This window comes from Carcharodon carcharias, chromosome 11 (genome assembly GCF_017639515.1).
Source record: "Carcharodon carcharias isolate sCarCar2 chromosome 11, sCarCar2.pri, whole genome shotgun sequence".
Lineage (NCBI taxonomy): Eukaryota > Metazoa > Chordata > Chondrichthyes > Lamniformes > Lamnidae > Carcharodon > Carcharodon carcharias.
In genome coordinates this window covers 90,986,326-90,997,978 of record NC_054477.1, presented here as the reverse complement: position 1 = coordinate 90,997,978, position 11,653 = coordinate 90,986,326, and the positions used below count along the sequence as shown (strand labels likewise).

General features: G+C 48.5%; 1 long non-coding RNA gene across 1 annotated transcript in view; it reads right to left on the bottom strand.

Annotated features, from left to right (window-relative positions):
• Positions 1-6,847: 6,847 nt before the first annotated feature.
• The window catches only part of LOC121283993, a 122,959-nt gene continuing 118,153 nt past the window's right edge, over positions 6,848-11,653 (bottom strand). The window contains exon 3 of the long non-coding RNA XR_005944413.1: positions 6,848-6,917. This is a non-coding gene — a long non-coding RNA (uncharacterized LOC121283993). The remainder of the gene's footprint in view (positions 6,918-11,653) is intronic.

Here is an 11,653-nt window from a genome sequence, read left to right as displayed (position 1 = left end):
GTGAGGGGGGGGATGAGGAAGCATTAATTGGCTACTTACAGGCCTCAATTGGTCCAAGGGTGAGCGGGCTGCCCAACACCTCCAACACCTGCTGCAAAATGGAGGATGGGAAGGCAGCAGACAGACTCCGCATTGCATTTTATGAGACTCTTTGCTTTTAAACATGCTGGTGGAGGGTCATAAAATCCAGCCCATTTATTTTAATGTACATCATTCTTTCACCATTTTGAAGCATCAAGGGTTCAAAAAACTTGTAAATTATTTTTACCTTTACAAACACATTTAAAACTTAATCTGCTGCTGTAAGATGTGGCATCCAAAATGTGATTTTTGCATATACAGATGGACTAATTTTAAAGTTATTTTATGGATATAACTAGCAGGATGGATAAAGAGAAACCAGTATATTTGGATTTTTTTAAAAAAGCATTTGATAAGTGTCAAATGAGAGGTTATTACACAAAATTAGGGTATAATCTATTGGCATGGATTGAGGTTTGGTTAATGGACAATAGACAGACAAAAGGAATAAACAGGTCATTTTCATATTGGCAGGCTGTAACCAGCAGGATAGCACATCTCAATGAATTTCGGGCTCGGCATGATGCTGAACTCTTCTGCCGTCTTCGTCTCCGGCTCACTTCTTTGGGCAAGAGTCCTCTCCCTGTTCAATGGATTCTTTTACTCACCTCCAATATACTCCCTCCACCTGGACCCCTCCCTCTGGATTCTTACCTTCTTTTGATCTTTTCATTGAGAACTGTTAGCGTGACATTAGTCGTCTCAATTTCTCTGCTCCTCTCACTCATTCTAATCTCTCTCTCTCTGAACTTACTGCACTCTGTTCTCTCAGTTCCAACTCTGACATTGTCAACAAACCCGCTGACAAGGGTGGTGCTGTTGTTGTCTGGCGCACTGATCTCTACCTCGCGGAGGCTGAGCGTCAACTCGCAGACACTTCCTCCCACCTCTCCCTGGACCATGACCCCCACCACTGAACATCAAGCCATTGTTTCCAGGACTGTCACTGACCTCATCTCCTCTGGGGATCTTCCTCCCACAGCTTCCAACCTGATAGTCGCCCAACCTCGGACAGTCCGCTTCTACTTCCTACCCAAAATCCACAAACAGAACTGTCCTGGTAGACCGATCGTGTCAGCTTGCTCCTGCCCCACGGAGCTCATTTCTCGTTATCTTGACTCCCTTCTCTCTCCCCTTGTCCAGTCCCTTCCCACCTACATCCATGATTCCTCTGACACCTTACATCACATCAACAATTTCCAGTTCCCTGACCCCAACCGATTCCTCTTCACCATGGATGTCCAATCCCTCTACACCTCCATCCCCCACCAGGATGGTCTGAGGGCCCTTAGCTACTTTCTCGAACAGAGGCCCGAACAATCCCCATCCACCACTACTCTCCTCCGTCTGGCTGAACTTGTTCTCACGCTGAACAATTTCTTCTTCAACTCCTCTCACTTCCTCCAAATAAAAGGTGTGGCTATGGGTACCCGCATGGGCCCCAGCTATGCCTGTCTCTTTATGGGGTATGTGGAATATTCCTTGTTCCAGTCCTACTCCGGCCCCCTTCCACAACCTTTTCTCCAGTACATCGATGATTACTTCAGTGCTGCTTCATGCTCTCGTCGGGACTTGGAAAAATTTAATTTTGCTTCCAATCTCCACCCCTCCATCATTTTCACGTGGTCCATCTCTGACACTTCCCTTCCCTTCCTTGACCTCGCTGTCTCAATCTCTGGTGATAGACTGTCCACCAATATCCATTACAAGCCTACCGACTCCCACAGCTACCTCGACTACAGCTCCTCACACCCCGCTTCCTGAAAGGACTCCATCCCATTCTCTCAGTTCCTTCGCCTCCATCGCATCTGTTCCGATGATGCTACCTTCAAAAACAGTTCCTCTGACATGTCCTCCTTCTTTCTTAACCGAGGTTTTCCACCCACGGTCATTGACAGGGCCCTCGACCGTGTCCGGCCCATCTCCCGCGCATCCGCCCTCACACCTTCTCCTCCTTCCCAGAAACATGATAGGGTCCCCATTGTCCTCACTTATCACCCCACCAGCCTCCGCGTTCAAAGGATCATCCTCCACCATTTCCGCCAACTCCAGCATGATGCCACCACCAAACACATCTTCCCTTCACCCCCCCTATCGGCATTCCGTAGGGATCATTCCCTCCGGGACACCCTGGTCCACTCCTCCATCACCCCCTACTCCTCAACCCCCACCTATGGCACCTCCCCATGCCCACACATAAGATGCAACACCTGCTCCTTCACTTCCTCTCTCCTCACCGTCCAAGGGCCCAAACACTCCTTTCAAGTGAAGCAGCATTTCACTTGCATTTCCCCCAACTTAGTCCACTATATTTGTTGCCCCCAATGCGACCTCCTCTACATGGAGAGACCAAACGTAAACTGGGCGACCGCTTTGCAGAACACCTGTGGTCTGTCCACAAGAATGACCCAAACCTCCCTGTCGCTTGCCATTTTAACACTCCACCCTGCTCTCTTGCCCACATGTCTGTCCTTGGCCTGCTGCATTGTTCCAGTGAAGCTCAACGCAAACTGGAGGAACAGCACCTCATCTTCCGAGGCACTTTACAGCCTTCCGGACTGAATATTGAATTCAACAACTTTAGGTCTTGAGCTCCCTCCTCCATCCCCACCCCCTTTCTGTTTCTTCCCCCTTTTGTTTTTTTTTTTGTTTTTTTCCCAATAATTTATATAGATTTTTCTTTTCCCACCTATTCACATTATTTTTAAATTTTTTATGCTCCCGCACCCCCACTAGAGCTATACCTTGAGTGTCCTACCATCCAGTCTTAATTAGCACATTCGTTTAGATAATATCACCAACTTCAACACCTGTGTTCTTTTGTTCTTTTGTCTGTGACATCTTTTGATGATCTGCTCCTATCCTAACACCACCCCCCTCCCACCTCCACCTTAAACCAGCTTATATTTCCCTCTCCTTGTAAAGGAAGATCAGTTCTGTCGAAGGGTCATGAGGACTCAAAACTTTAACTCTTTTCTTCTCCGCCGATGCTGCCAGACCTGCTGAGTTTTTCCAGGTAATTCTGTTTTTGTTTAGCACAAGGATTGTTGCTTGTGCCTCAAGTGTTTATAACCTATAACAATAGAAGCTTAGATAAGGGGGTCCAGTGTAATGTGTCCAGGTTTGCTAGCAATACAAGTTAGGTGGGAAAGTAAGCTGTGAGGATGATGCAAAGAGATATAGGCATGTTAGGTGAGTGGACAGGAACATGGCAAATGGAATATAATATTTAGAAGTGTGAAATTATCCACTTTGGTATGGATAATAAAAACAGATTTATTTTTAAAAATAGTAAGAGATGGGAAATGTTGGTATTCAGATGATCCTGTGTATCATTGTACATAAATCACCAAAAGTTAACATGCAGGTATGCCGACAATTAGGAAAGAAAATGATCTATTAGGTTTTATCACAAAGGGGTTGAAGTATACAGAAGTCTTACTGCAACTGCCTTGGTGAGACCACACCTAGAATGCTGCATACAGTTTTGGTCTTCTTACTGAAGGAATTATATACTTGACTTTGAGGGAGCAGAATGAAGATTCATGAAGTTGATTTTTGGGAAGAGGAGATTGTGTTAGAAGGAAAAATTGGTTTGATTATATTCTCTAGAATTTAGAAGAATGGGAGATAATCTAATTGAAGAAAATACATTTTTTAAGGGCCTCGATAGGGCAAATGCATCCCCTGACTCAGGAATCCAGAACTAGGGGGTCACAATCTCAAAATAAGAGGTCAGCCATTTAGGACTGAGATGAGGAAAAGTTTCTTCACTTACAGGGTCAAGCATCTTTGGACTTTGGACAGCCAATGTGGATCAGATTGGTGCCAACAGCATGGGGTTCGTTTCCCATTCCAGCTGAAGTGGAGTGGATGCCCTACCCATGTGGAAATCACTTTGCTGTGAGGCAGACCTGGCCTGGGGCAAAGAACTCAAGAAGGAGTGTGGTTTGCCATGTCAAAGGCTTATCAAAGTACAGGGATGATGTGCCACGAACACAGTCACAGTTACCTTGGTTACAGTCATATAGACGCTGTGCCGAGGAGGAAGTCTGGAGTTATAAGAGGGACAGATATGGATTTGCTAGTTGGACTGTTGTGAAGAACATATCTTTTTATTTTCTGTTGGACTGGTGATTAAAATTACAATGGCTGCAGGTTGAAAGACATATCCACTGGAACAGGATGAGCGATGTGTACCATGTTATTATCCTGGAACAGAGTGTGCCATGAAAGAGAGGATGGTGTTGGAAAAGAGTCCTGGACCAACGTAGCTACCTGGCAACAACGTTCTAAATGACTCATGACCAGGTGATGAGGTTTTGTGTGAGAGCAGGGCAGCAGGAATAGCTCCTAGCTTGAAAGGAACAAGACCTAAAACCTCCCTCTCCTGTGTGTGGAAGATTCCAGTGATTCCACAATAATAGCTAGCTTGCTTTCTTTATAACCTGCTCTCTCTCTGAAAGCCCCTGCCAAGAAACAAAGCGGAAATCACTGTTAGAGACATTGAAAGGCAAGTGCTCACCTGGTGAACTAAATACTGAAAGTGCTGTATGACCACCTTGCGTCATCAACAAGGACTGAAAGGAATTTGGAAGATATCGATCAAAATCAACCCATCGAATCCTGTACTGCAGAATTGGTGCCATTGAACTGCTTTATCCCACCCTTAAAATCTATGTTTTTCTGTGTCTTAGTTGTCTTGAATGTGTGTGCATAGGGATTTAAGAAGGGGTAGAGTTTAGGTTATAGAGTTAGAAATTAGCAGTTCATATTTCTTTCTTTTACCACTGGTTAATGACAGTTTGTGCAATGAAAAGTTACTTACTTATCAAGTTTATAAACTTGGTGCTCATATTTTGTTACCCTAAATTAAACATATAGATAGGATTGGAGCAATCTGGTAGTTTGGTCATATTTGTCGCAGCTCGGCGAGCAGTGGGGTTTGATACTACAGCGCATTATCCCCAGTGAGTCATGACAAAAAGAAGATTAATCATAGGTCAATAGTTTGCAAGGGAGGGGATCAAGATTCCCAGGGATGCTGGGGGAAATGGTAAAGGTAGTAATTTTAAGTAAGGGGGACAATACTTCAGAAGATGAAACCACTTTCAGTATTAATTATCATTGGGGGGTGGAAGGGAAATATTTGGAGCTAGCAGTTTAGTAGGAATAGGGTCAAAGGAGCATGAGTAGGCATCAGGTGAATTGGAGAGAAACTAGAAAGGGGTGTGGATTATGTCTGGGGAAGGGAGGAACCAGGGTATAGGTTTGGTTTGGACGGAGTGGGGAAAAGGAGCACAGCGGAGGAAACTGAATGGATGGTCTGAGTCCATGACAATGAAGTCTATGAACACCTCACTCTTCATGGAGGCGAGGGTACAGGAGGGAGTTGAGAAAGGTTAAAGGTTGTGGAGAGAAGGAGTGATGGTTACCTTTGCTCTGCAGGTTGAGCCTGGAGTAGTGGTTGGCTTTGACAGAAGACATAATGCTTATTGTAGTAATTATAATATAAATATCCTGAAAACAAAGTAATAAAAGTATATATTCTGTACAATTTTCTGAATACTTAAAATTCCAAATCACCCTACTGGATTTATGGGGTGAGAAATTGCCTCACATTTTGATGAGGCCTTGCACCAGTCTGCTATGTCCCCCTGTACCACCATCTATTTCCAGAGTGGCCCATGCAGTGTTCTGTTAGTAGAAGGGTGCAGGTGGGGGTTTCTCCTTCATGGACCAGAGAACTGTGAAAGGATGCTCTCCAACCAGCTGATGTGACACTCGGATTCCTAATTTGGGCATGGAATGTACAGGCAATATATCCCTAACTCATCCTCCAAACAGCAGATGCAGAAATGTAAGATGGGCCCAAATTTTAGATAAGTGATATTTTACAAATGTGCCTATAGAAAGTGTCTTCTAGAATTCTGGAGTGTTTTGAATGTGTTTTTGGTGAAATTCTGGATTTGCCAGAGGGTGTTAGCACATTCTCACAGGGCTGGGGAGCATGTTGGGGCATTGGGGGTAGGAGACAGCAGTGGCAGCATGACAGGAGAATGCAGCAAAGACTACAGAGAGGACAAGCTCTGCATGATCCCCTCTGCCAAATTGGAATCCAACTCCTTCACGTGCCCTGACAGTGACAGGCCAACCAATGTTCCCAATATCTCAGTGCATGCCCATCAGCACTCTCCTGTATGTTGCTTCATCAAGGTCTACATCGGAGTCCTCTGCAGCAATATTCATCTGCCACCTTGTCTTCTTGAGAGCTGGCAACTGAACCATCCTTTACCCCTGGACTGGCTACAAGTCACTCATGCCCTGATGGCCCTCCATGTGCTAAGCCCAATTCTATACTAGCCTCCAGAGTACGTTTGGCCCAAATATCTGAGCTGGTGTCTGCAAGTATCTGATCAAGTGATGGGGCCTGTTCATTAGTACTATGCGGTTGTTCTTTTCCCTTCTCCTGGGGCTGCAGTGGTTAGGCCAAGAGTAGTTCTAGCACGCCTGGAAGCAGGATCTCGGAAGGGAAGGCTGGTGTAAGGAAAGTGGGGTGGGGTGGGAAGCAAGAGGTCCAGGTCACATATTTGCAACTTGCTCTTCATGTCGGATAGTTGGATGAGGATGAGCTGGGAGTTGTGAAGAGGCATGAGGCAAGAACATGTTGTCATCCTCAATGTTACCAGCAACATCGGACATTATAGGCCCCATCACAGCCAGGCCCGTGATGTGAAGAGCCATCTCCTCAATGGCATTCAGGAGACCCAGGCAGCCTTGCCCTCTGCCATGTCTGCTCTGTGGCCTTCTATTCTGTGTCACCTGTGACACTTGTCCTGCAAGAGATCGGGTAGAACATTAGTGATTGTGTGGTACTGACCAGAACCTTCTGTGCTTAGAAAGTCTTTGAGCATCAGGACCACTTCCAGGTCCCGAACCCACTCCTTCCATTAGTGTGTCCACTGGCAAAATCTGACAGGAGGTGGTCAACTAGCAGGCTGCCTCCCATTTCACTGTATAATTAAGGGTGGTGGGTAGATTCTGGAAGGGGAGTCTGTCACATCATGAACCATTGCAGTTAGCAACCTTCACTGTCTCACCAGTGGGAGTGTTGCTGAGATCCAAGCAGCAGGAACAGCAGAAATTCAATGGAGGCATCATCTTTGCAAGGGGTGTGGCATCTATACCAAAACTGTCATGGACATCCATCTCCAGGAGGTATGGGCACAATAGCAAGTCCCTGACCCAGGAAGAGAACATCCTTGTCACTTGTTTGCAGGTGCATTATTAAAATCATTTAAAATGATCACAATTCTGACCTTGCACTGTGCAGCTGCCTCCCCCAGGGGCAGAATTTTCTGCCTGTCGGGTGGGCAGAGCAGGAACAATTGGGGCCGCGCTGCCATTTTGCGCGGGCGGGCCAATTAAGGCCCACCCAGCGCATTTCTGACTCCCATGAATAGTGGGAGTGTGCAGGCGGCGGCAGGCGCGCACAGACCGCCGGGTCCAATGGCGACCCGGCAGTCTGTTTAAAGGAGGCCTGGCAGCATCCTGTAGGCTGCTCACAATGGCCACGTCGAGGTCACTCTGCAGGGAGCCGGCTGAGTAGGGCACGCCGGAGGGAAGGGCAGAGGAGCAGGGAAGGCTGCAGGGTCTGCCACAGGAGCAGGGCAGGCTGCAGGGTAGGCCTGCGGGGAGGCCAATGTGCCCCTCGCTTTTCTGATGACTGTCTTGCTGCCCTCCTTGAGGAGGTGGCAGCACGGCGGGAGGTGATGGTCCCCGAGGATGGGAGGAGGCGGCCCCCCACATGACGAAGCGGGCCTGGGAAGAGGTGGCGGAGGTGACGAGCTCCTATGACATTGTGCGACCCATCTGGATCTAATGCCGTAAGCACTTCAATAATTTGTTGTGCTCTGGAAGGGTGAGCACTATCTTGGCATTGGGCATTTAACCCAGCAATAGCCTTAGCCTTTGAGGGCACCCCCCCCTCCCCACCCCGTTGTGACTGCATTGAATCATGTTGGGCATTTATCCTACACTGGTGGGCAAGCAGGTAGTGCCCATGCTTACATCAGCCTGAGCGGTTCATGAGGAGATGAGTTCTCCCACGCATCATGTGTTGCTCTTAGTCGCACATGACTAGTCTGGGGGCAACCTGCAGGAGATGCAGCGAAGCACATACTCATAACTCCAACAAATGTCCTGTTCACAGTGATGAGACTGTGGAAAGGGAGCCTCAAGGTCTCATGGCCAAGAGCCATCTGCTGCCCTCAACACTGCACGTAGTGGCGCCTCCTTAATATGGGAGCTAAGACCCACGTGTTTCCTAAAGTGACAGATGCAGAATGTGTCCAAGGTAGCTGTTGGGGGGGGGGGGGTTGGGAGACTGATCAACAGTAGCAGGGAGAGGAGGCACTGGAGGCCTGAGGTAGGCCACTGTGGTTGGGGTGCGGCGTGCGTGTGCAGATTTCATGTGCGATTAGCCACAATGAATGATCTTCTTTGTTTTTCAGGAGAAGAATGCTCACAATGTGTGTGAGCATTCGCGGACTGGAGGCAGCCAGGCCCAGCTCATGATTTTAAACTGTTTCAAGCAGGAGGCCCTGGATCTTGAGAGGCGCCATGCGCCCAGGTCCACTGGTGTCGGTGAGGCTGGGGTGGAATGGCCAGGTATCTGAGGTCAATGGTGACATCCGCTCTGTCCTTCCAACATCCAAGCACTGATGATTGTTTGATTCATAATTGTTGCAACATTGCTCATTCACAGACTGATAGAGTCAGAGGTGAGGGTCATAGACCCTCGGCCCTTCGAAGGTGCATGTGTCAAGCATCTTCCAAAGTCGCCTTATCCCATTTCCGACCACTATCCCCATGGCCTTGTATGCCATGGCATCACAACTGCACATCCAAATACTTATTACATGTTAGGAGGGTTTCTGCGTCCACCATCCTTTCAGCCAGTGCGTCCCATATTATTGTGTGCAAAAGTTGCTCATCACCTCACCCGTGAACCTCACGCCCCTTACCTTAAATCAATGCCACCAGGTTACTTATTCCTCTGCCAAGGGGAAAAGTTCCTTTCTGTCGACCCTATCTATGTCCCTCATAATGTCATAAACCTCAATAATGTCACCCCTCAATCTCCTCTGCTCCAAGAGAAATAATCCAAGTCTATGCTATGTCTCCTCATAAGTCAAATTCTCCAGCCCAGCCAGTATCCTGGCCAACGACCTCTGCACTCTCTCCACTTCAGTCACATCTCTCCCGTGAAGCACATTTCACAACTGCACGCAGAACTATAGCTGTGGCCTAGGCAGCGTTTTCTGCATTTGCAACATGACCTCTCTGTTCCTATATTCTATTCCTTGGCTAATAAAGGCAAGTATGGCATTTACCTTCTTAACCACCCTATGTACCTGTCCCGCTACCTTAACAGGCCTGTTGACATGCCTAGCAAAATCCCTCTGATCCTGCTTACTTTCCACGGTCCTACCATTCCTCGTACCTTGTTTCTCCTGCCCAAGTGCATCCCCTTAAACTTATGCACATAACATTCCATTTGGCATTCCTTAGGCCATCTGACCATCCCGTCTGTATCAGCCTATAATGTCAGGGTCTCCTCCTGACTATTTGCCACCCTCCCAACATTCGTCTCCATAGGTTCTGGAAGGTTGAGCGCATAATGAGCCAGGGGAAAGGGATGAAATGTGTCACTGTTTGCACGCTAACTGATCCACTGTCCTTGTTGTTAATTTCAGCATCATCAGAGCCTGTCTGCCAGGAGCAATTCCAGATGCCCCCTCTCACATCTGCGGGCCCTCAACTCTCACCTGCTTCACACCATTTCTGCAAGACAGACATCAGTGCAGATATTAGCACATCGATGGGCATTGCTAGTATGCCAGGGCACAGTGGAGAGGGCACTTCACAATTGCTGGAGGAACTGGCACAGACAGAGTGTGCTGATGGCTCCAGCAATCGGAGGACTGCGGGGAACCAGGCACATGCTCAGTCGGTGCCTGATGATGTGCTTCTGGAGCCGTCCACGATGCAGCAGCTGCAGGAAATGCAGCCGGGTGCACGGGGGCATCCGGGAGTGACACATGAGGCTATGCTTCGCTTGGTGTTGGAGGAGGAGTCCACGCAGAGCATCAGTGATGCAATGAGCCTCATGGCAGAGTGTCATGCTTCCTCCATGGAGAGAGTGGTGACTCTTGTGGAGGGGGGCTTCCAGGAGAACAAGCAGCCTCTCCTGAGGTTACGCTCGGACCTGCAAGCCCTCACAGCACCAGTGGCCACAGCTGGTCATTGTCAATGTGGGAGATGGTGTGGGCTTCAAGCTCCCCAGCTCGTTGCCCATCCATCCACGGTGAGCAGGGAGGTCCAGGGCGACCTCATGTCGGCGGAGCAGCTGCCTGTTGTATTTGCGGGCTCCTCTCACGGTGCTCAGGATGAGGGCAACAGCTGTTCCGCCCCTCTCCCAGTGACAGCTTAATCGGGTGAGGCTGCGATGACTGGGTAGATGCCAGCTGTGGACCTGGCAGATCCCTCCCAGGCGGGGCCAGAACAGGCTCCATGGGCCAGAGGACGGCCGCCAAGGTCATCGAGGCCAACAGGACAGCTGGCTGCCTCAGATGCCACTCCGAGAGATGGGGTGACACCAAGACATAGCACCCATAAACGTAAGCATTAGGCACACCAAGGGTTTCTCACTGGTGTTTGTGCGTTGGCCCTAGATTAGGGAATTATTATTTGTTTATGCTTGAAAAATCTTTTAGTTTGACTTTATGTGACCTCATGATGGTAAAATTAAAACCAGAGTGTTACCATGGCTGTGGGTGGCTCCTTTGTTCAGCATTTGTATGTTTCACATATATGTCATGAGTGTTTGAGTGGGCATTGAAGTTTATGTCCAAAGCCCTTAGTTGCAGCTGAAGTGGCAAAATGTAGGTAGCACTTAAGCGCCAAGTATGGAAGCACCAGGCAATGCTGGTCCTGCTGATCCATTTGTGTGGAGCTAGCTGAAGGTTCGTTGGATTAAAGTCTCCTGGGTGTCCCTGCCTCCTTGGTGTGGACCCAGGTCAGCATTTAGCCCCTAAACATTCCCCTGTGTTTCCTCATCCCCAGAATCAGTGCTGGACATATCATGTGCAGCCCCATCCGTTGCATCAATGTCTTCATCATCCACTGCTTCCCCCCTTTCCAGCGCCAGATTGTGGAGAGTGCAGAGTGAAACCACTATCACTGACACACAATCTGGGTGGTGCTGGAATGTGCCCCCTGAGAGGTCCAGGCATCAGAAGAGCATCTTGAGAAGACCGATGGCTCTCTCCACCACAGCCCTTGTGGAGGCGTGGCTCCTATTGTAGCGCTGCTCAGCTTCTGTTCTTGGATGGCGGAGAGGCATCATGAGCCACCTTCTGAGGGGATACCTTAATTGGATTCCCACCATTGCTCTTGGGTTGCCATCACCTTTGCAAACCTGCCTCTCGGAAAATCACAAGTAGACTGGAACTAACCTAACAGTATGTTCCTTATATTCGTTGCCCCCACCTCCAATACCACCCCCAAG